The sequence below is a fragment of the Xyrauchen texanus genome, chromosome 6 (genome assembly GCF_025860055.1).
Source record: "Xyrauchen texanus isolate HMW12.3.18 chromosome 6, RBS_HiC_50CHRs, whole genome shotgun sequence".
NCBI lineage: Eukaryota > Metazoa > Chordata > Actinopteri > Cypriniformes > Catostomidae > Xyrauchen > Xyrauchen texanus.
In genome coordinates this window covers 34,008,564-34,030,325 of record NC_068281.1, presented here as the reverse complement: position 1 = coordinate 34,030,325, position 21,762 = coordinate 34,008,564, and the positions used below count along the sequence as shown (strand labels likewise).

The 21,762-nt window shown below is 40.0% G+C and overlaps 1 protein-coding gene across 2 annotated transcripts in view; it reads right to left on the bottom strand.

Moving 5' to 3' along the window:
* LOC127645109 (activated CDC42 kinase 1-like) overlaps positions 1 to 21,762 on the bottom strand; it is a 121,355-nt gene that overhangs the window by 63,560 nt on the left and 36,033 nt on the right. Inside the window, exon 1 of one of the 2 annotated variants that reach the window (XM_052128639.1) lies at positions 17,213 to 17,419. The exons of the other annotated variant lie outside the window; for it this stretch is intronic. The gene's annotated coding sequence lies outside the window, so the exon portion shown is untranslated. Of the gene's footprint in view, positions 1 to 17,212; positions 17,420 to 21,762 lie in introns of those variants that run through there. 2 annotated transcript variants of the gene reach the window in all.

Sequence of the window (21,762 nt, the reverse complement as noted above, 5' to 3'; positions counted from 1 at the left end):
CAACATACTTACACAAAACAATTTACATATCAAATGTACACATACTTACACAAAACAATTTACAAATCAGATGTACACATACTTACACAACACAATAATTATATACAATGCAGAATATAGAACAGAATATACAATACAATACAATAAGTGGGAGTATATGAAATATATATGTGTATATATATATATATAGCAGTTGTATTGAGGAGAATATGTTGACAGTCCAGTGTGAGATTATAGCTGAATAAAGTGCAGTGCTAATTATTGATCCTGATAGATCAAGAGTTCAACAGTCTGATTGCTTGGGGAAAAAGCTATCATGTAGTCGGCTGGTGCGGGTCCTGATGCTGCGATACCGCCTGCCTGATGGTAGCAGTGAGAACAGCCCATGACTTGGGTGACTGGAGTCTCTGATGATCCTCCGAGCTTTTTTCACACACCGCCTGGTGTATATGTTCTGGAGGGAGGGAAGCTCACCTCCGATGATGTTCCTGGCAGTTCGCACCACCCTTTGCAGGGCTTTGCAGTTGTGCGCGGTGCTATTGCCGTACCAGGCGGTGATGCAGCCAGTCAGGATGCTCTCTACAGTGCTGGTGTAGAACCGTGTGAGGATGTGGTGGTTCATTCCAAACTTCCTCAGCCATCTCAGGAAGAAGAGGCGCTGGTGAGCCTTCTTCACAACGGCCTCAGTGTGGACGGACCATGTGAGTTCCTCAGTAATGTGGACACCGAGGAACTTGAAGCTGCTGACTCTCTCCACCGGTGCTCCATTGATGGTGATGGGGCTGTGTTCTCCGTCTTTCTTCCTGAAGTCCACAACAAGCTCCTTGGTTTTACTGACGTTGAGGGAGAGGTTGTGCTCCTGACACCAGCGTGTCAGAGTGTGCACCTCCTCTCTGTAGGCTCTTTCATCATTGTCAGTGATCAGACCTACCACCGTCGTATCGTCAGCAAACTTAATGATGGCATTGGAGCTATGTGTTGCCACACAGTCATGTGTGTACAGGGAATACAGGGAATATACCTGAATATACCAAAAATATACCTTTTGCTCATCAGTGAGTAAAATAACGAAATTATAGTTTTTAAGTGGAAAATAGTATTTATGTAAAGAGATATATTAAAATAAAAAGTGCACAACTCTTCTTAAGTGAAAGCTAAAAAAAAAAAAAATGCTTCACGTGTCGTGCAACCTACTGATAAAGCGCCGACGAGTCATTAGTTGGGTTAGTAAAATAACGAAATTATCATTTTAAATATAATTTTCGAAAATTCTATGAAATTATATAATCCCGCCCCGCCCCACCCCACCGACGATATCATCGTCCATCGCGATGTTTTACTGTCAACATCGTCAACTGCCAATTTAGGGGACATCGCCCAACCCTAGATCCTTAGAGCTCATTTGAGCCTCAGTTACTGTCAAAGGAAGATTAATGAGGCCATTATAGTAAACAGAACCCTCTTTTTAACAGTAAAAAGTGCCACAAACAGCAAGCAAGTGCGGGGAGTGGGGCTTCTCAGTCACTTAAAACTTATATTGAATTGTGTATATAAAAGATGGAACATGTACAATGTGTCACACAGTATGAATTTATGCACTTTAAAAGTATGACTAAAACCATGATTTGTCTTTTATTTATGCAGATATTCATAATACAATTTAACAACAGCAAATAAGTCAAATTAACATTTACTCAAATCCACGTAAACTTGAAAAAAAAAAAAAAAAAAAATTGAAAACAGAACAGGTTTACATCCATTCACTAATCTATTGATAGATTTTGGAACTGACACAAGGGAAATGTAAGACTTCTACTGATCAGCCAAGCAAACACGGGTACTGGTCCATGCGATAATGGACAAATATTGGGCAATTAAATGGCCTGGCCGGTATATATCAGTCAATCACTAGAAATCACCCTGGCTCCATCTCAAACAACACTACTCACGGGCTGGCTATCCCAGGCCAATCAACGGTATCGTTACGTTTAGGGGTATTCATTCTAGAGGTCGACCGATATAGGATTTTGCCGATACCGATGACTAAGTTGGGAAGACAACCGAAAACAGATTAATCGGCCAATTAGAAACGGTCATCTTTTTGCACTACTGTGTACTGGTCGACGCTGCACTGTTTCTCACAGTCTCTCACTGTGCCTATTGTCCGGTTAATTTTTAGTAATTTATTGTACTGTCCCGTACTTTTTGCACACGTTTGCACGTGCACTTTATGTAGAAATTTGATTTAGTCTGTAGTCTCATGTGGTTCTGTGTTTGTCCTATGATGTTTTATGTAGCACCATGGTCCTGGAGGAACATTGTCTCGTTTCACTGTGTACTGTACTAACTGTATATGGTTGAACAACAATAAAAACCACTTGACTTGACTCTTAATCGGTGATAGTTTTTAAAATTGATACTGAATAAAAAAACTACATTTAAAGTAGGGATGCACCGATACCACTTTTTCTCTTCCGATCCGAAGAGAAAAAGGAAATCTCAGTATCGGTCAATACCGATCCCGATCCAATACCAGTGTTGTTTTTTTGCATAATCAGTTTAGAATATTTTACATTAATGTGTGGAACTAATTGGAAGTACTCTTTAATATGTAAAGAAACACAAACCTCAAACTACACATTATTTCAATATAAATGTATAGCTGATTAAGAACCACATTTATTATTAACTAATATACTAGATAATGTAGCAGCAATGCACAGTAATTCCAGCATTCAAGTCTTCAGTAGAAAAGAAACCAGTGTTTTATCTGAGGTGTTGTTGGCGAGTAGCGCTCAAATATTGAGCACCGCGTGAAGGCTAAAAATAGCCGCGAGTGTCCGTGTGTGTGTGTGTGTGTGAGTAAACAGAGCAGCGGCATTCACTAATGCGCTGGCACTGTGCATAATATATATTTACTTATTAAACACAGCCTTTTGATTCACAGAGCTATCACACGTCTTCAAGTGGCTGATCACTTCACTTCTGGTGAGGGGTCTTTAATGTGAAACTAGGGCAAACTAGTGAATTGCGATGTCTTATGCTTTTTTTAACACTTCTATAAGATTCAGTGATATTTTGGTTTGTATTTTGCACTGTTACGCTCGTTTAAATTCTCAAAGAAACTTGTCACACACACACACCGATCACTTGATGATTATATAATCAAAATGACAAAAATACATATTACTGTGAGGATAAAAAATTTATTTAAATCATCTTTGTGAGCATCACTCAGGCAGGTCCTACACTAGCTCCAGATTAGGGTGTAAATCAGACATTTCATCACAACACGATCTTGTATCGATTATCTTGGCCTGCGATCCGATATTTGCCGATACTTCAAAGTCTGTCACCATACGATTTCGATTTGATTTAGGGTCCTGCGATCGATATTCCGATAGTATGTGCCCATTTACACAATTACAAATTTTTTCACCTTCAAATGCAACCAAAATATATTTTTAATATTTTATTGAGCTCTCTGAAAAGTGGAAATTTAGTTGCACATATGGACATTTTATTTTTCAGTTTAATCCAATTCAAAATACTTACATACCAATGACTTGTTTCCAACAGGAGAGTATGTGCAATCTGTGGTTTTATTGGCTACAACTTCAACAGTTGTAATGAAAAATTCTGTTACAGTTAACTGGGGTAAATGTTAGTACGGGTGTTGATGTGCAGATGTGCTAGTGCTGAGCAGGTGATTTCTCTTTCCCTTATTAGTCAGGGCTCTACAATAAGGACTGCTCAATGGCCCGGGGCCAGCGTAAGAGCGCTTCAGGCCAGTTGCTAGAACTGTCACTTGCCTGATCGGGCCAGTGCTGCATTTATAACATTAGTGAAAGAAAACAACAAGCGATGTTGGTGAAAATTAGTAATCCACACATTGGAACCAGTTTCTTTCTATAAGACTGAAAATCCATGTCTGTCCATGCATATGTCTCATCATCATCATCATCATGCAGCATAGACTGTTTAACATGCATGCGCTCTCGTAAAGGTACAGTGCGCTAGTTTTATTCCCACTGTTTAAAAAAAAAAACTCATTTTCTCTCATTAATTCGCCAAATGAGACTTAATAAACTTTGTTAAACCCCAGTTATACACGTGTCTGGAAATCACGAGCCCCTCAATATCCAAAATGCAAGTATACATTTTATTAGGTAATGTTTAAAAATTTAAACATTAATTTGATATGATAATGTCATTTGATATGAACAGAAGCAAGATAAGTATGGCTATTAGGCTATTATTATCAGAGCTGTTCAGCTGCAGGGTGAAGATTAATATTTGAAACAGTCTACTTCATCCTCATAAAACACCAGTTACATATCTCATTTCTGGACCACACAGGTATTTTTGATTTTGATCTTTGAATATCAGTCAGTGTTGGTCTTGTTTGGGTTGTCTGATTTCATGTTATATACACATTGTTAATTCACATATTAGGCCTAATATCATACACAATAAATGTGTAATATTTATAATATGTATATCACAACCAATTTAGTAGCAAGTCTGTTCTCTCAGCCAATAATCAAATCTTTAACTCAGTGAATATTCTTTGATCCTTCTTGCGAAAACACTACACATGGGCAAAAGTTGCATGACAGCATGACTAAACGGGTGACCGAAACACTCCACAGAACTCTTGGCTTAAAAACACATGTGTAAATGGCAGAACGGCTGAGGTATTTATGAAATACATTGTATTAAAAACATAAGATTTGTAAAAACTATTTATCTTCAGACATATTTTTTAAAGCCATGATGGTAAAAACAGCTATTTGTCATTTTTGTGTTGGGGCCAGTGAAAATTTTGGCAGGGCCTTTAAAAATCTTAAGCACAAATCTTAGCGTTGAGTACAGTTCAGAATGTCGGCATTGTAAAGATGTTTCACATGGTTGAACTGCTCCATCATATTTTTAAATAGCAAATTCTCATGTAAAATTAAAATGGGTCACATGAGCTGCTCTCTGTTTGTCACTAGAGCTCGCATTTTAAGGAGCGCCTGCACTGATCCTGTCACTGGTCCGGAGCTTGCGTTTCACGGGAAGCCTGGCTGATGCGCGCGCACGGATAAAAGAGCGCAATTTAGCTTCAACGACTCTGCACACATCCTTGTCCCACATGAAAAGCGTATTTAGTGCTAATAAAGTTAAAAGAATTTAATAAGGTTGCTTCATCACCTGACAGAAATGCGTATGGACATGGCTAACATGTGAGTTTTAAAATAAAGTTGCATCTTAATTTTTATAAATCGATATTTACACATTGTATCGATAACATTGGATCATTGGTTATTGGATCGATGCATGGTAACACCCCTAATCCAGATACTCTTTAAATCCACCTTTTCCAATACAAAGTATTACTGTTATACAAAGAAAATAAATAATATAAAATATAATTTGATTTATTAATCTCTTCATTTAAATTTTTTATTATTCCTCACCTGGTTTGTTCATCTGACTCTAGAAAAAGGGCTTTTGAGGTAATCAAGCAGTGGTAGCACATGCTCCAGAATAACTCAAGAACAAAACATTTGATTGGCTCCAAATAAAAAGTAAAATGATACCAACAAATATGTGCATTTCCTCTGCATCAACATTTCTTTCGCTTTCTGTCTTTTCTATAATTCAAAATAAATCAGTAAGTGGGCTCATATTGTATGTAGGCTTAATTGTGTCACTTCCCCCATTTAATTGAAAGTTTATTATCCATTCAATTTCTCATAGAATGGAAATTTGTCTTTGACACTAGCATAAAAAGATGACAAACAGTACACATATACACACAAATTACCCACATATTTCATACAAGCGTAGGTGCACATAGAAGACAGGTGTAAAGATTAAGCTAACAGAATTTTAAAAATACTTCTAAAGACAAAATAATAATTAATAAATTAAATCAAACAACAGAAGAATCACCCAGGCACAAGTGTTTTTCCCATTTTGGCTTAGAAATTTGTATGTAAAACTCTTTATATTATATATTTAAACAAAAAAAATCATGTTTTTTTTTTCTTGTAAATTAACGGTGAAATCATGTTTAATAGCGAAACCGTATAATCGCAGTATCCCTACTGGTTAGCCTTTGTAATGTCTCCTGAACCACACAGAACAATGCCGGATTTGAGCAAGCACTCATCTTAGTTTTCTATGGGGCTTCATTTTATCCTTCATTTAAATCAGCCCTCACGTTCTCCAAACGAGAACTTTAGTCGTATTCTACAAGCTAATCTCCATCAGGATCAGAAATTCCACTCCATACGCTATGGCTGAAGATCCGAGAGGTGGAGCGAGCAATATGGAGAGAGAAGATTTAACTCATCATCTTCATCACCACATCTTTGTTGGAAACTTTTAAAACTACCTTGTTGGGGAAAAATAAAACATGCAATAAATTCTCCAAGCTTTAGTCCGAATCATTCACTGACATCCTGCAAGATGGATTATTCCAACTTCCCACACATAGGTTAAAGAAAACGACAGTGTGAAGAGGAATGCAAACAGCAAATATTTAAAGACTGACAATATGCAAATTGGTAATGCAAACAAAGCCCAAAGTATACATCATAAAATAAAATATATATCCACAAATGTATGCTATAGCCTAAATGTATTAGTAAATCCTCTGTACATTTACAAAACAGACATTCATCGAAAAACATGAGGCAAAAATTCATCCAGGAGTTAAAACGGGTCACAAAGTCTGTGACCAAGTTAAGATGAAATCTAAAAATCCAAAAGGATGCCTTGTGAAAATTACCATCACCCCTGGGTAGAAAAAACAAACAAAATTAAAGCAACCCCGCAGAGCCATAGCACATTATCCCTACTTCCCAGACAGCTTTATAGTTACTTTGAACCACAGTCAGTGGTGTACAGGGTGACAGTCTAGGATAAACACACACACACACAGCGAGTGTGTGTGCTGGATGACTAATCTCTGCTTTTGTGGCATCTTTCTAGGAAAGCCTATTCAGCCATGTGAGCCAGACTGGCACCAAGGCATGGCATGTGAAAGTGTGTTTGAGTGTATTTGACAGGTGTGGTTTAAGAGGGGATGCGAGGCGAGAGGATTACTGACCTCAAGTGAAGAGTGGAGAGGATGTGGTGACCCAGGTGTATCCTAAGGTCATCACACAAATCCACAGCCCCTAGAGTGATGGCATCCTGCTGTGTTACCCTCGAAGGCAACAGACTGTCAGCAATGTGCTATAAATGACAGACACAGCACAAATATGAGGGGATTTGTGCAGGGTTACTGAAAGAAATTACAGCACATGGATTTTCCCGCTTGACAGAAATGCAAGGGATATTATTTACAGAAAATTACACTTCTTTTAATTTCTCATTATGTCAGAAACATGGTGCTCCAGACATGATGAACTGTAGTGCTCATGTGGGTGACACAGCTTTGAGTTCAGCCTGCAGCAAATGTCCCAATCACATTCCTTTTCTGTGCCCAAGAATTGCTCCAATTTACAGTATAATAAAGCAAAAATAAAATAAATGGGCCACTTACGGGTTTTTTACAGATCATTGAAATGACTGCATCAGCAGGGCTCATTGTTCTTTCAATAATGGATCCCTGTCATTCACATGACTCCATCCTCTGTGCTATTGCTTGGGCTGCTGTAGTTCAAGCAATGGCCACTGGAGGCAGTAGAGCAGGACAAATGAGGATCAATGAACAACAGTGAGCCTCGAAGAGTTTTCCAGAACTTAACACATTTTAAGATGAAAGTACAGTAGATAATCCTGTAATTATCAGTGTCCAGAATTACTTCTCAACATGCAATTTAGTAATCTTTGAATGATATATTAATATATAAAAATGTGATTAGTATGCACTTCAGCATACAGAAAAGCAGTATATTTACAATGTGGACCAAAACAAAATGGTGCTCTGGACCAGAGAATGTTTTAACAATATGTAATGATTTCCATACCAGACAAACACAAATAGGTGTGTGCGTGTTAAACACAAATTAGCTCATGAGCTCTGTGTTTACTCTACTGAGTTAAGCCAGTGCATTAAAGACACATCCAGCCAGGTGAGCAGGCAGTCAGCTGGTAGGAAGTCAGGGTAAGAGAGAGATGCAAAATGAAGGACAAAGACTCCCAGGCACAGAATAAAATCACTAAGTAGCTTGTTTTATTTTGCCTTTTAATTTCTACTAATTGGTTTGTCAATGTATACTGTATGTATGCTTTAACATTTTAACCGTGTGTATGTCTGTGGTTGCAGGAGTGCAACTTTTGTGAATGGATTTTTGACTGTGTGGATTGCTATTATATGAATGTCAAGAGTTCGTGAATGTGTGTGTGTGTGTGTGTGTGTGTGTGTGTGTGTGTGTGTGAGCTTGGCTATTGCATCATATTCTGCACTGTATTTATATGGCACAAGGCCGATGATCATGTCAATCTGTAACCTGCCATCACTTCAGATGTGGTGTTGAAATGTACCTTGTAATACTGAGAGTGGGCATGTGACGGTATAAAATGTTCACATCATGATAATTGCTGAAGCTTTAATCTCGGTATCCTGTATTATCAAGGTATTGAATTACATTACAAAAACAAGTTGAAAGATAAACAATCTTTATTGTTGCTCTCTTAATAACAAGTTTAATTACTTTTGCAATACCAAACTTGCCTTTAAGGTTGGTTTCATATATAGTCAGTTTTGACGCAATTAACCAAACCCAGTTCAGTTAAAGCGAACCAGAAAGGGAGCCAGCTGCAAATTACCTCAGTGCTTTTTTGTGTTCACATTGTAAGTAGCATTTGTGATCTCAGAACCCTTGACATTTTGCATTTGTGATTTAGCATTTTTGATCTCAGAACCCTTGTTTGTTCACAACACAACTCCTAAGAGCTCAGACCTCATGGCTATAAAAGATTATGAAATTTGGCTAGCAATAACTAGTAAAACTATAATTGTGATTATGGTGATAAATTGTCATATTTCTTAAAGTGTATATATGCTTAATACACAAACTCCTTAAGAAGTAATTTATACATATTTAACTTGGAATCATTTAGGGCTATTTTATTTATTTAAGGCTTTGAAAAATGATTGAATTGTTTATTACGTACAAATATTGCACAGAGATAGAATGACATGAAAATATTATTTTAAATGTTAAAACATTTCCAAATACTTTAAACAGGTCTCTTTTTGGTCAACTTTACATTTACACTGTTATTTCTGAAACTCTGACAGCCCAGCCAATTATATTATATTGCGCAATACTATATTTCTGTCGTACATTCTTCACTTTAACATGTTATGTTAAGGCTCTCCGATAAAACCCACAAGCCCTTATTCCGCATGAAGGAAAACATATAAAAAATATGTTTCTTCATCTATCATCTCCACAGAAATGGAGCAAGCATCTACTCCTCCGTGTATGAACCAAGAACATTACACAAACGTTAAATTAAAATGAAACTATCAAAATCCTTGCTTGTATTTTCGCAGGAGTTTGGCGCGAACCTCCGCAACCAGTATGCTCATCAAGGCGCTTCACGCGCTGCTCTGCTCTGCTCTGCTCTGACTGTGGTCTGCGGTTCATTTGGAGTGCTCACATTATATGACAAGAATGGAAAATGAAACACAAAAACACGGTCATAGTAATCATGGTATTTCTATATTCACTTAAAATTCCCTTAATTGTACAGTAAAATGCGATTGGAATATGAAGTACACAATAAACGTGATTAGATCAAATAAATCGCAGACAGTATGTACTGCAACTTTGTATGGCAAGCCTCAAGGTACTTCTGCCATAAAGAAACGCAAAGCGGACTACCTCTTCATTGTCACATCGCACAAATCAAACCACAAAAGAACAGTCGCTTCTGGGTCCTATTAGGGGTCAGTGCTCCACGGACACAATGAAACTTGAGTCTCCATTGGCTAGTAAATTTTATATTTTACTCGGCAGATATTTTACATGGAATGCATGAACAATACAACTGAATTTATATATATATATATATATATATATATATACAGTGAGGAAAATAAGTATTTGAACACCCTGCTATTTTGCAAGTTCTCCCACTTGGAAATCATGGAGGGGTCTGAAATTGTCATCGTAGGTGCATGACCACTGTGAGAGACATAATCTAAAAAAAAATCCAGAAATCACAATATATGATTTTTAACTATTTATTTGTATGATAGAGCTGCAAATAAATATTTGAACACCTGTATATCAGCTAGAATTCTGACCCTCAAAGACCTGTTAGTCTGCCTTTAAAATGTCCACCTCCACTCCATTTATTATCCTAAATTAGATACACCTGTTTGAGGTCGATAGCTGCATAAAGACACCTGTCCACCCCATACAATCAGTAAGAATCCAACTACTAACATGACCAAGACCAAAGAGCTGTCCAAAGACACTAGAGACAAAATTGTACACCTCCACAAGGCTGGAAAGGGCTACGGGGAAATTGCCAAGCAGCTTGGTGAAAAAAGGTCCACTGTTGGAGCAATCATTAGAAAATGGAAGAAGCTAAACATGACTGTCAATCTCCCTCAGACTGGGGCTCCATGCAAGATCTCACCTCGTGGGGTCTCAATGATCCTAAGAAAGGTGAGAAATCAGCCCAGAACTACACGGGAGGAGCTGGTCAATGACCTGAAAAGAGCTGGGACCACCGTTTCCAAGGTTACTGTTGGTAATACACTAAGACGTCATGGTTTGAAATCATGCATGGCATGGAAGGTTCCCCTGCTTAAACCAGCACATGTCAAGGCCCGTCTTAAGTTTGCCAATGACCATTTGGATGATCCAGAGGAGTCATGAGAGAAAGTCATGTGGTCAGATGAGACCAAAATAGAACATTTTGGTCATAATTCCACTAACCGTGTTTGGAGGAAGAAGAATGATGAGTACCATCCCAAGAACACCATCCCTACTGTGAAGCATGGGGGTGGTAGCATCATGCTTTGGGGGTGTTTTTCTGCACATGGGACAGGGCGACTGCACTGTATTAAGGAGAGGATGACCGGGGCCATGTATTGCGAGATTTTGGGGAACAACCTCCTTCCCTCAGTTAGAGCATTGAAGATGGGTCGAGGCTGGGTCTTCCAACATGACAATGACCCGAAGCACACAGCCAGGATAACCAAGGAGTGGCTCTGTAAGAAGCATATCAAGGTTCTGGCTTGGCCTAGCCAGTCTCCAGACCTAAACCCAATAGAGAATCTTTGGAGGGAGCTCAAACTCCGTGTTTCTCAGCGACAGCCCAGAAACCTGACTGATCTAGAGAAGATCTGTGTTGAGGAGTGAGCCAAAATCCCTCCTGCAGTGTGTGCAAACCTGGTGAAAAACTACAGGAAACGTTTGACCTCTGTAATTGCAAACAAAGGCTACTGTACCAAATATTAACATTGATTTTCTCAGGTGTTCAAATACTTATTTGCAGCTGTATCATACAAATAAATAGTTAAAAAATCATACATTGTGATTTCTGGATTTTTTTTTTTTTAGATTATGTCTCTCACAGTGGTCATGCAGCTACGATGACAATTTCAGACCCCTCCATGATTTCTAAGTGGGAGAACTTGCAAAATAGCAGGGTGTTCAAATACTTATTTTCCTCACTGTATGTATATATATATATATATATACTTTTATCTGTCTTAATTATTTTTTATGTTTGCATATGGATTTAAATCAACCATTTATTAGCAAATGGCATTCTCTTGCCACTTGACTTCAGCCACCTCTCCACAGCTGATAATGGGTCATTCTGCTTCATAATGAGCCTTTTGTTGAAATGAGGATCAGGTCTGAAAGGTGTGAATATGTGAGACTGCTGTGGACATCTGATTTTAGTCTCTTTTGGGCACTGAAGGCTCTTTTGCAGTTGGCAGAGCTGATTGGCAGGACAAGAAGAATCTGAACAAGATGAAGAATGTTTTGCATCTCATCTCTGTAGGGTTGCTTCAACAGCAGTGCCTGGTACAGGTCCAGGTCATTTTATTTCTGCAACAGAATTAGTGGCTTCATCTGAGTGAAATGCAATTCCTCCTTTGTGATATAATATGCTGTATTCATTATCACAGAAATCTCATATCTCTCTGAGCTGTCACTCTTTTTATTTCGAGTTTGAAACCCTTTTGCAATCGCAGATTCCTCAGATTGTTTGCTTGAAGCCATCAAACCATTAAGGCACGCTGCATGTCATTTGCTTTGAGTGCGCTGTGAGATTTTCACATTTGAAACTGCACAACCCTGATACAAAGTCCATTTTACCGGCTAAAGCTAGGTTTTCTACTGCAGTACATGCATATCATCACATCTTCCTCCTCATCATACAAAAGCCAAAGTTTGACAGCCAACAAGTCCAGAACATTCACTTTTCCATGACACTTTTTGATTCAGAATACGCAATCCTTTCCGGCACATTTGACATGCTTGGCTGAGGTTCACTGGCGCATTCACTATCTTCTGTCTGCACGGAACTGGACCCTTTAATTTTCGTTGCGCTTGAAAACAATAAAAATGATCCAGCGTTTTCTGCCAAGACTGGAATTCGTTTGCTTTTTTGCATCCATATTTGTAAAAATAGACAAATGCGCAGGTGATTGACTGCGTGACGAATGCCGTAAAAAGCACGTCGTCCTGCAAATGTTATACTTTATATTTATATTATGTTCATTTTAATTACATTTAATATTGTTACAATTATATTGTTACTATTTATATTAATACAGTTAAAAGGATTACACTCATTGGGCAGGGGTTTGCACAGCACATTGCATCAAACAAAAATTTTCAGTCATTTAACGTATAATTAAAAACAACAATAAAAACCACAGCACAATAAAGAAAACCATTGAGATCTAGCGCATCAATTCTCTTTACATGGCATGTGTAAGCCTCTCTCTTTCTCTCACTTTGAGTGCGCGTATGTGAGAGAAATCGACAGAGGGTGCTCTCAGCCACGCGACGGTGCGTAAAGCGGACTGAGCAGGCATTGACATTATATCTGCGCTAAACTTATTCTTTGCCTCTAACTCAATCACAGGTGAGTGATATCAGCATGAAAGCATGAAATTTGGTCGTATATGCAAGTGATTTACTCGAATTGTAGAGGGTTGAGGGGGGTCTGAAATCATTTGGGTTGTTTGCATATACATGTTATCGCACTCTGAGAGCACTTGGAGTGCTCAAACAAACTAGGTGTTGAAATATCCTAAATTAACAGATAACGGAGAACATTTAAAAGAACCTTGAATGTTTAGGGGTGTTTTCACACTTGTGTCCTCTTTAAAAGAACTAAACTCAGACCCCTTTAACTGGACCAAAAAGTGGACAGAGTGAAAAAGGACACAGTTCTTTGTGTTCACACTGTCTGCGACCTTGAAAGTGGGCTCAGATCTCTTTTTGGTCCACTTGACCAGTTACGGGGTCTCAGTCCATTTTGCATTCACACGGTGTTGTTATTGTGTAACCCAGACCACAATTTCAAAGACAAAATATATGATAATTATTATTAAAATGGCTATATTCAATATTAAGTGTACAATTAGCTCTCCATATTAAGATTATCAAATGTGTTTTCAGTTTTCAAAAACAGTTTGGAAAAACAAGCAAAACGATCACAACATACCTTTATCTTAATCTTGAACAGAATGATTGTCCCGCAAATGCGCAAACCAGGGTTCGTACACACTTTGACTAGTGAATTTCCAGGAATTTTCCATTACTTTATGAATTTCCAAAACTCTTTTGCAGGATTTTCAAATTATTCTACTAAGGCTGTCAATTGAATGTGTTAATTCGGTGCGATTTATTATATATCAAAATAACGTATTACACAATTTACGCAATTAATCATGTCTCTGGACCATAATAAGGAATATTTCATCCATCGGAGCAATTCAAGCTTGAAGTACCACCTGTTTTCAGCAGGGGGCAGTAAGCAAAACTAAAGCTATATGGGCAAAGCGCTCCTGTGCAAACCAAAGGCCAGCTTGACACTTGCGACATCACAAGGTGAGAATGTGTTCTTGCATTCAAATACAGCTGCAAGAAGCTCAATTCTGAATGCAGGGATCTCAGAACGTGTTTTTTCAAACCACATTTAACTTGACACAGTGACCTGAAAATGCTTCGTTTAAGACGTGACTCAACCAAATCACTCTAAAAGCGACTGTCTGACAAACATTTACATAGATGCATCCTTAAAGCCTTATAATAAATATATCTGACAGATTGACTGATTCATTTGCAAAATGGTTTGCTGTAAACTGTAGGCAAGTGATAGGATTATGTTCAATAATATGGAATATATAAAGCCACTTTTTTGTCTTATCAAGGCTTTACTTGTTTGACACAATAATTTAATGCATTTTAATTATCTGAATTATTATTTTTATAATATATATTATTTTTATTTATAAGTATTTAAATATAACTATTTATAATTATTTAATCATTATATATTATTTGAATTATTGTTATTTGAGGGGCTTTCTCAGCAAATATTTATATATGCAAATCAACTGTGGTTAAGTCAATCAATTACTTGCCAAATCTTGTAATTGATATTATTTTATTATTTCACTATTTCACTCTTTTGTGAAACATAAAATTCAGCATTGCGTATATAACAGTCAAAACACACCTTATACAATGACACACAGCATTTGCTTTGTAATAATTCAAGAAAGTTTTATTTATTTTATGTGTTTTTTAATTTGTTTTATTTTTTGCTGTTAACACATTGTTTTTGCCTTGTCCCCGAACCACATATTTTGGATGTGATGGTGAGTTATAACATACAAACATTCAAAGACTTAATATATTCCAAAAATAATGCTAATATGAAATTTACCAATTCATTTACTTATACACAATCCATAGGAACTTGAGCAATCATGAGCAAACTTCTCTAGTGTTAATAATGTGCAAAATTCAACAATGCATGGTGCTACCCCCATTCAAAAACAACTCTGTTTACGCAGCAACATATTTAACATATTATTGCTCAGTGCAGGCTCTGAGTAGTGCTTATCGGTGTTACTCCGATAGTTTAATTGCTGAAAATATTTTGTTAGAAAACTCCATGACTTTTCCAAAACTTTCAGTGTTAACTTGTTTTTCCATGACCGTACGAATCCTGGAAAACATGTTGAAGGTGTTCTCGTGTTTCACTGCCACTTTTCTGCAGCATGTTTTACACAAACAGAACCCAATTCTCTATCTGCATTTTTATTGAAACCAAAATACTTCCACTCTACCGACTTAACCCTACTAGAACCAGATAAGGGTCAGCTGGGTTCCTCTTTCAGCCATGCTTCTAGTACACGCTGGTTTTTTTTCATCAGAGTGTGCATGTGTCATTTGTGCCACATACACGCAGTGTTGTAAATCTCAATTCGTTGATGGAATATAAACTACTATGTGATCAGACAAATCAAAAGTTTGGCTAAAAGGTTTTTCTAGAATTATCTATGGTATTAAGTGCCCAAGATAGCATCATCGTGCATGTTAATTACCGTGACACACCCTATAACCAAATACATCCACATGCCAAACCGAGAGAGATGGGCAGCGAAAATGAGACAAAAAGAGTATGAGAGCTCTAAAACATCTCATGCCATCTTGTCAATCTAAAATAATTGTTTGTCTTCAATCCCACTTTCTCAAGGACCACATCAAGAGAGCTCCAGGAAGGCTCGTCACCACTGACATGTCCTTGAGATGGGGCACTGTAAGGCGATGCTGGTCCATTTGAAGAGGTAGTCATAGAAATGGAGTGATGAGTGGGCATGGGCAACACACAGGAAGTGACAGAGCGGGGTTAAAATAACATTGTGTTGCAAGCTCCTTCCTCTTACTTCCATGCAGAGCACCAGAGCTGTTGGTCTTGGCTCTTTAGTCTCTCCAGGCATGTGCAACACCACTACACAAGAAGCACTCTCACTGCTATTTCAGCACATACAGACAAACACTTCCTATGGAGGTAAAAATAGCCACACTTCCCCTGATGGGAACTTAACCCCGCCAACCTCTGTGAGCAGCCACCCCTCTGTTCTGACAAAAACACTCATGCATGTATCCATATCAACAGTCAGCGCTGGCATGAACGGCCCTAATCGGGTTTACTGCCTCATTACAAAAGACACTCCAAGACCACCGCTGTACTAGAACTAAAATCCCAAAAAGATTTCCTCTATACAAAATTCAATTTCTAAGCCAGGACACATGAAAAGCAATATATGCAGTCACACACACACACACACACACACACACACACAAGCAGGTGTATGTCAGAACTGCTCCACCTCCAGATAAATATCTAAATGTGTCGGTAATGAATGTTCTAATTATAGAGCTATTTGACTAGGATGGGAGCAGAGCAGAGCAGATAAGCATAGAGTAATTACACTCAGCCTGACATAATGTTCTTCCCAACACACAGTACTAAATGCTAAACGCGCATACACAGATGTTTTTCCTGAATGCTAAACATCTTGTGAAGGTGTGCCAGACACTCGGATAGACAGCCACACATATGCACTGAGCTTACCTCAGCTTAAAACTGCACTCTCATCGGTCAGATATCTTGGACTGACGTGATTGCCTCCCGTTTATGAAGGAAACAGTTGACCACAGTATGTTTTATAATACGCCTTCTGCACAAACCACACTCCCCATTATGGCCTACAATAACACTACAGCACACCCTTGGGTATGTTTTTACAATGGAGGAGTCCAGTACATCTAAATTAGGTAAAAGCCAGATCTCAAAGCCACTACACAGGGGGTTACATGGGGAGGTAGGTCAAAGCTGCGGACCACACGGAGGGTGCTTGATTCTGGGGAACGGAGTCCACAGAGTAATAAGATACAGAGTTCTCACCTTCATTCTCCATTTCACCCTCCACACAGCTAATGATGGATGGGACACAGTGAGAGAGCCATTTGGCATGTATGCAGTGTAGTGATACACAAGGGCGCACACACATATACACACAACTGTGTTTGCTGCAAATGTCTGCACTCTCACAGCTTAAGTTAGCACCATTTCATTCAAGAACATAAGATCACTACAGTACAAAAGACAATACACACAGACAATCAGACACACAAAAAGTACAAATCGTATTCAGGCACAGCACACCTTTATGATGACATGTGCACAATGATGTGTGTGGTCTTACCAGCTGTCCGCTCCGTGAGAGGTCACTTTGGTTAACAGGCAGTGTGTGTGTGTGTGTGTGTGTGTGTGTGTGTGTGTGTGTGTGTGTGTGTGTGTGTGTGTGTGTGTGTGTGTGTGTGTGTGTGTGTGTGTGTGTGTGTGTGTGTGCGTGTGGCACAGCAATAGGTTCACACACAGCACACAGGCAGGGTGTCTGTGCAGTGACTGGCTTCACAGGCAGCTAAGTCCATCACACCATCATGAACATCTCCGTCCATGGGGATCCACTATTACTGTAAGACACACATACACATTGTCACACAGAGTTCATGTTTACACATCCTGGACAATTTGAAGAGTATTATATAATTAAAAAGCTTATGTTTTGCATCAACATTCCTCTCATAAGTGTCAAAACATTTTTCTTGCATAATATCTTCAGATTCTGATATGTGAGTGTTTTAAGATCCACTTGCATTCTAGTAGGCATCTAACTCTCTCAATAATCCTTTACGTTTTGCATTAATGATATTTATAAAAATGGTAAAACTGGGTTTTGCAAGTATACGACTGTTAAGAGATATTTCCTGTATGTCTCCCGAAAAATGTAATGTGGTTTATTCGGTTTAGAAAAAAAGTGCTGTGATGCTTGAGCAGGGTCGGAAATTAACATCCGACAAGCACCAAGCATCAACACTCTTTGCAGACTTTGGGCATTTGAAAATGAAATTGGCATTTGTCCACATTTTTTAAGATGACGTCATTGGTTGTGTATTGAAAAATAATAGTAGAAAATACACACAGGTTTTGTATAGGCCTATTACAAACTCGCCCTGAATCGGCAGCTCTCTGGTGTGGCAAGTGGGGGGCTGAGCGGATTTCTTCCAGTGGACATGTAGGGCTCTATTTTCGTGAGTGCCACAACATCTTATCCAATTTTCGCGAGCGCGCCAATTCTAATCACAATTTTTGTGCCAGCGCAAAGCACAAGTGGCCATGGTTGGGAGTGTTTGCGTTATTGTGGATTAATGCGTGCAAACTGTGGGTGTGTATTGTATGGTCTATTTTTCTGATAAATAGGTAGTTGTGCTAAGACCTTTGAAAACCACATCTAAATTAGTGCAAAGTACAAATTCAGTTCCTGCATTTGCAGTTTGGAGATTCCACCAGCAGGTGGTTATAAAGTTCATGTCCAAACTCTGAAAATATATAGTGGAACATCAAATTATGTCCCTGACAAACAGTTTATATGAGTCTTATATGAAAGTACAAAATAAATAAATATGAAATCTATAGGTCATGGTATTTTTTAAAAATTGTTATGTTTAAATTTACAATTGAATTTGTGGTCTAATTTGTAGGCCTAAAAGATATTTTTCCACCTGTTGTTATTGAGTGATTTTTAAGTCTCTGCAAAACAGGCCAGAGGAAGAAGTTCTTTGGAATTGGTAGGCTATGATTTTTTTGACCACTTTGTTGTTTTGATTATATTTTAATTTCATTTGAAGTGTAATTTCAATTTAGAAATATTTGTGGTTTATTTTTATAGTGTTTCAATAAATTAATTAAATTTCTCAAAATCGGTATAGAAGTGAAGTGCGTGCAGATACAATCACTGTTAATCCAAGCCATGATTTGTGTGTCAGTAGATGAAAATGATTCATAATACTTAGCTTCTCTATAATTTAAAAGAGCCTACATCCAAATCACATTTCCCATGCGTATAAAAGGAGTAAGTCACTGTCATAGAAATATGAAAGAGGATTCAGTTAATGCACAAAAGAACATAATTTTCAATTCTTCTAAATCATTACATATAGTCCATTTACACTACCAACTTTTTATGAATGGGCTGTTTTGGTTTATATCACTGGTGCCTGAGGGAGCGAACTATAGCCAATAATAGAACACAGACGGTGGAATAATAACCAGAGAAAACCTCAGAATTATATTGCAATTAATCCTGCCCATTTTTGTGTTGCACATGCAATTTCGTCAAACCTACTTGCGCCTAGACTTAGCGTACTCATGCACGAAAATACCTAAATTTAATGGCCATGCCCACTGACTTTGCACTTCTGACTAATGGCATTGCACTACGCTTAACTCTAGCGCTCTTAAAATAGTGCCCGTGCCAGTAGTTTGTAGTAAATCTCGATGCAAGATGAAAGTAATGTTCAGAAGCGTTCATGCCAAGGGAATGAAGGGAAGACCAGTAATGTAATGATAAGGACTGCATTATAATTTAAACTGAATGATTTTCATGAAGTTCGGTTTCGTTAATGATTCTTGAATGTGTTCCTCGGGGAACAGAGGTTACAACAGTAACCATTACGTTCCCCTTCTGTCACTCACTCAACGTTGCGTTGAATGAAGTGACACAAGGGCTGCCCAAGGGAAATGCGGGTCCGCCGACAGGGGGACCGTACCGCGGGAAATACATCACGGAGAGTTTGCCTGAGAAAGGAACTGAGCCCGTGGAGCCCAACCCCAGTATAGAGCACCTGTGACTCATAGTGGATCTGGCTGCGAATTGCTCCGCTGAATTCGCTGGCCAGAAGGCTAGGGAGGAGAACATCCAGGGAGCGATGCATAGTGGCTAACCTGGGATAGAAGGCACACTGGATCAACTTAGTGAAAGGCGCTGTGTGCAAGCGGAACACCCGGTCGGTTGTGCTGCGTTACCGAGTTCTACCGGCTTGGACCTGACAAAACACGGGATGAGACCGACTCAAACCTGAGATTGTAAAACCTGGCAACGGTATTGGGTTTTGCCCAGCCTGCTGCTCTGCAGATGTCTCCTAAGGAGGTGCCATGGGCCAGCGCCCACGAGGATGCCACAATTCTCGTTGAGTGTGCTCGAACCCGTAAGGGGGTGGGCACGGTCTGGGTGTGATAAGCTAAGGAAATAGCATAAACGACCCAGTGAGGTAACCTCTGTTTGGAGATTACGTTCCCTTTCCGCTGGCTGCCGAAGCAGACAAAGAGCTGCTCCGAACATCTAGAGCTCTGTGAGCGGTCCAAATAGATACGCAAAGTATGTACCAGACACAGCAACAAGAAGGCTGGGTCTGCCGCCTCCTGGGGCAGCTTGCTTGCAGGTTTATGACCTGGTCCCTGAAGGGGGTCGTAGGAACCTTGGGCACGTAGCCCGGTCACGCCCTTAGGATAACGTGAGAATGTGCCGAACAGAACTCCAGGTAGGTATCGCTGACAGAGAAAGCTTTCAGGTCCTCAACCCTGTTATAGAGGTCTTCAGGGAGAGGGCCTTGAGCTCAACTGAATCAAGCGGCTTGAAGGGGGTCTCTGAACTTGCGCAGCCCCCCGGGGCCAGCTGTGTGCCAGTGCGTCTGTCCCGAGATGAGCTCCTGTCAGGGAGAACCAGAGCGGGCAGTGGGAGTTGTCCTGGGAGGCAAAGAGATCTATCTGTGCCATGTAGAATCAATCCCAGATCAGCTGGACCACGTGGGGGTGGAGCCTCCACTCTCCGCTGGGCAAAACCTGCCGTGACAGCACGTCTACCATCGTGTTGCGATTGCCAGGGATACGAGTGGCACGCAGCAGCCTGATTCGCAGCTGACTCCAAAGGAGGAGATGGCGGGCGAGTTATGACGAGAGTGCACGTCGCCTTGGCGATTTACGTACACTACCGTCGTGGTGCTGTCTGAACTGCTCAAGATGTGCTTGCCCAGGATTAGTGGGAGAAACCTCCGTAGGGCAAGAGATACAGTCAGCAACTCTAGGCAGTTGATGTGCCAACGCACCCGGGGTCCTGTCCAGGGGCCAGTGGCAGCATGCCCGTTGCACACTGTGTCCCAACCCTGAGAAGCGTCTGTGGTGACCACGACACGTCTGGACATCTGCTGCAAGGGGACTCCAGTTCGGCCACGGCTGAGGATGCCATATGCCCCAAGATTCTCTGGAATTGTTATAGAGGAACAGCTGTGCCGGGCTCGAAGAGACAGCGACGCAGCCACGGCTGAGGATGCCATATGCCCCAGGATTCTCTGGAATTGTTATAGAGGAACAGCTGTGCCGGGCTCGAAGAGACAGCGACGTACCTGAGCACTGACTGAGCGCGCTCGTTGGTGAGGCGCGCTGTCATTGAGACGGAGTCTAAATCCATGCCGAGAAAAGAGATGCTCTGAACCGGGGCGAGCTTGCTCTTTTCCCAGTTGACCTGAAGCCCTAGATGGCTGAGGTGCCTGAGCACCTGGTCCCTGTGAGCACATAGTAACTCTAGAGAGTGAGCCAGGATGAGCCAGTCACCGAGGTGGTTGAGTATGCAAGAGCTGCCTCCGAGACCTTTGTGAAGATGCGAGGGGGCAGGGACTGATATGCTTGGCCATCAAACGCGAACCGCAGGGAGGGTCGGTGTCGAGGCAAGATGGAGGCGTGGAAGTACACGTCCTTCAGTTCTACCGCAGCGAACCAATCTAGCTGTCGAACGCATGTAAGAATGTGTTTCTGCATGAGCATTTTGAAAAGGAGTCTGTGCAAAGCCCGGTTGCGAACTCGCAGGTCCAAGATTGGACCCGCCATATTGGGTACGATGAAGTAAGGGCGGAAGTG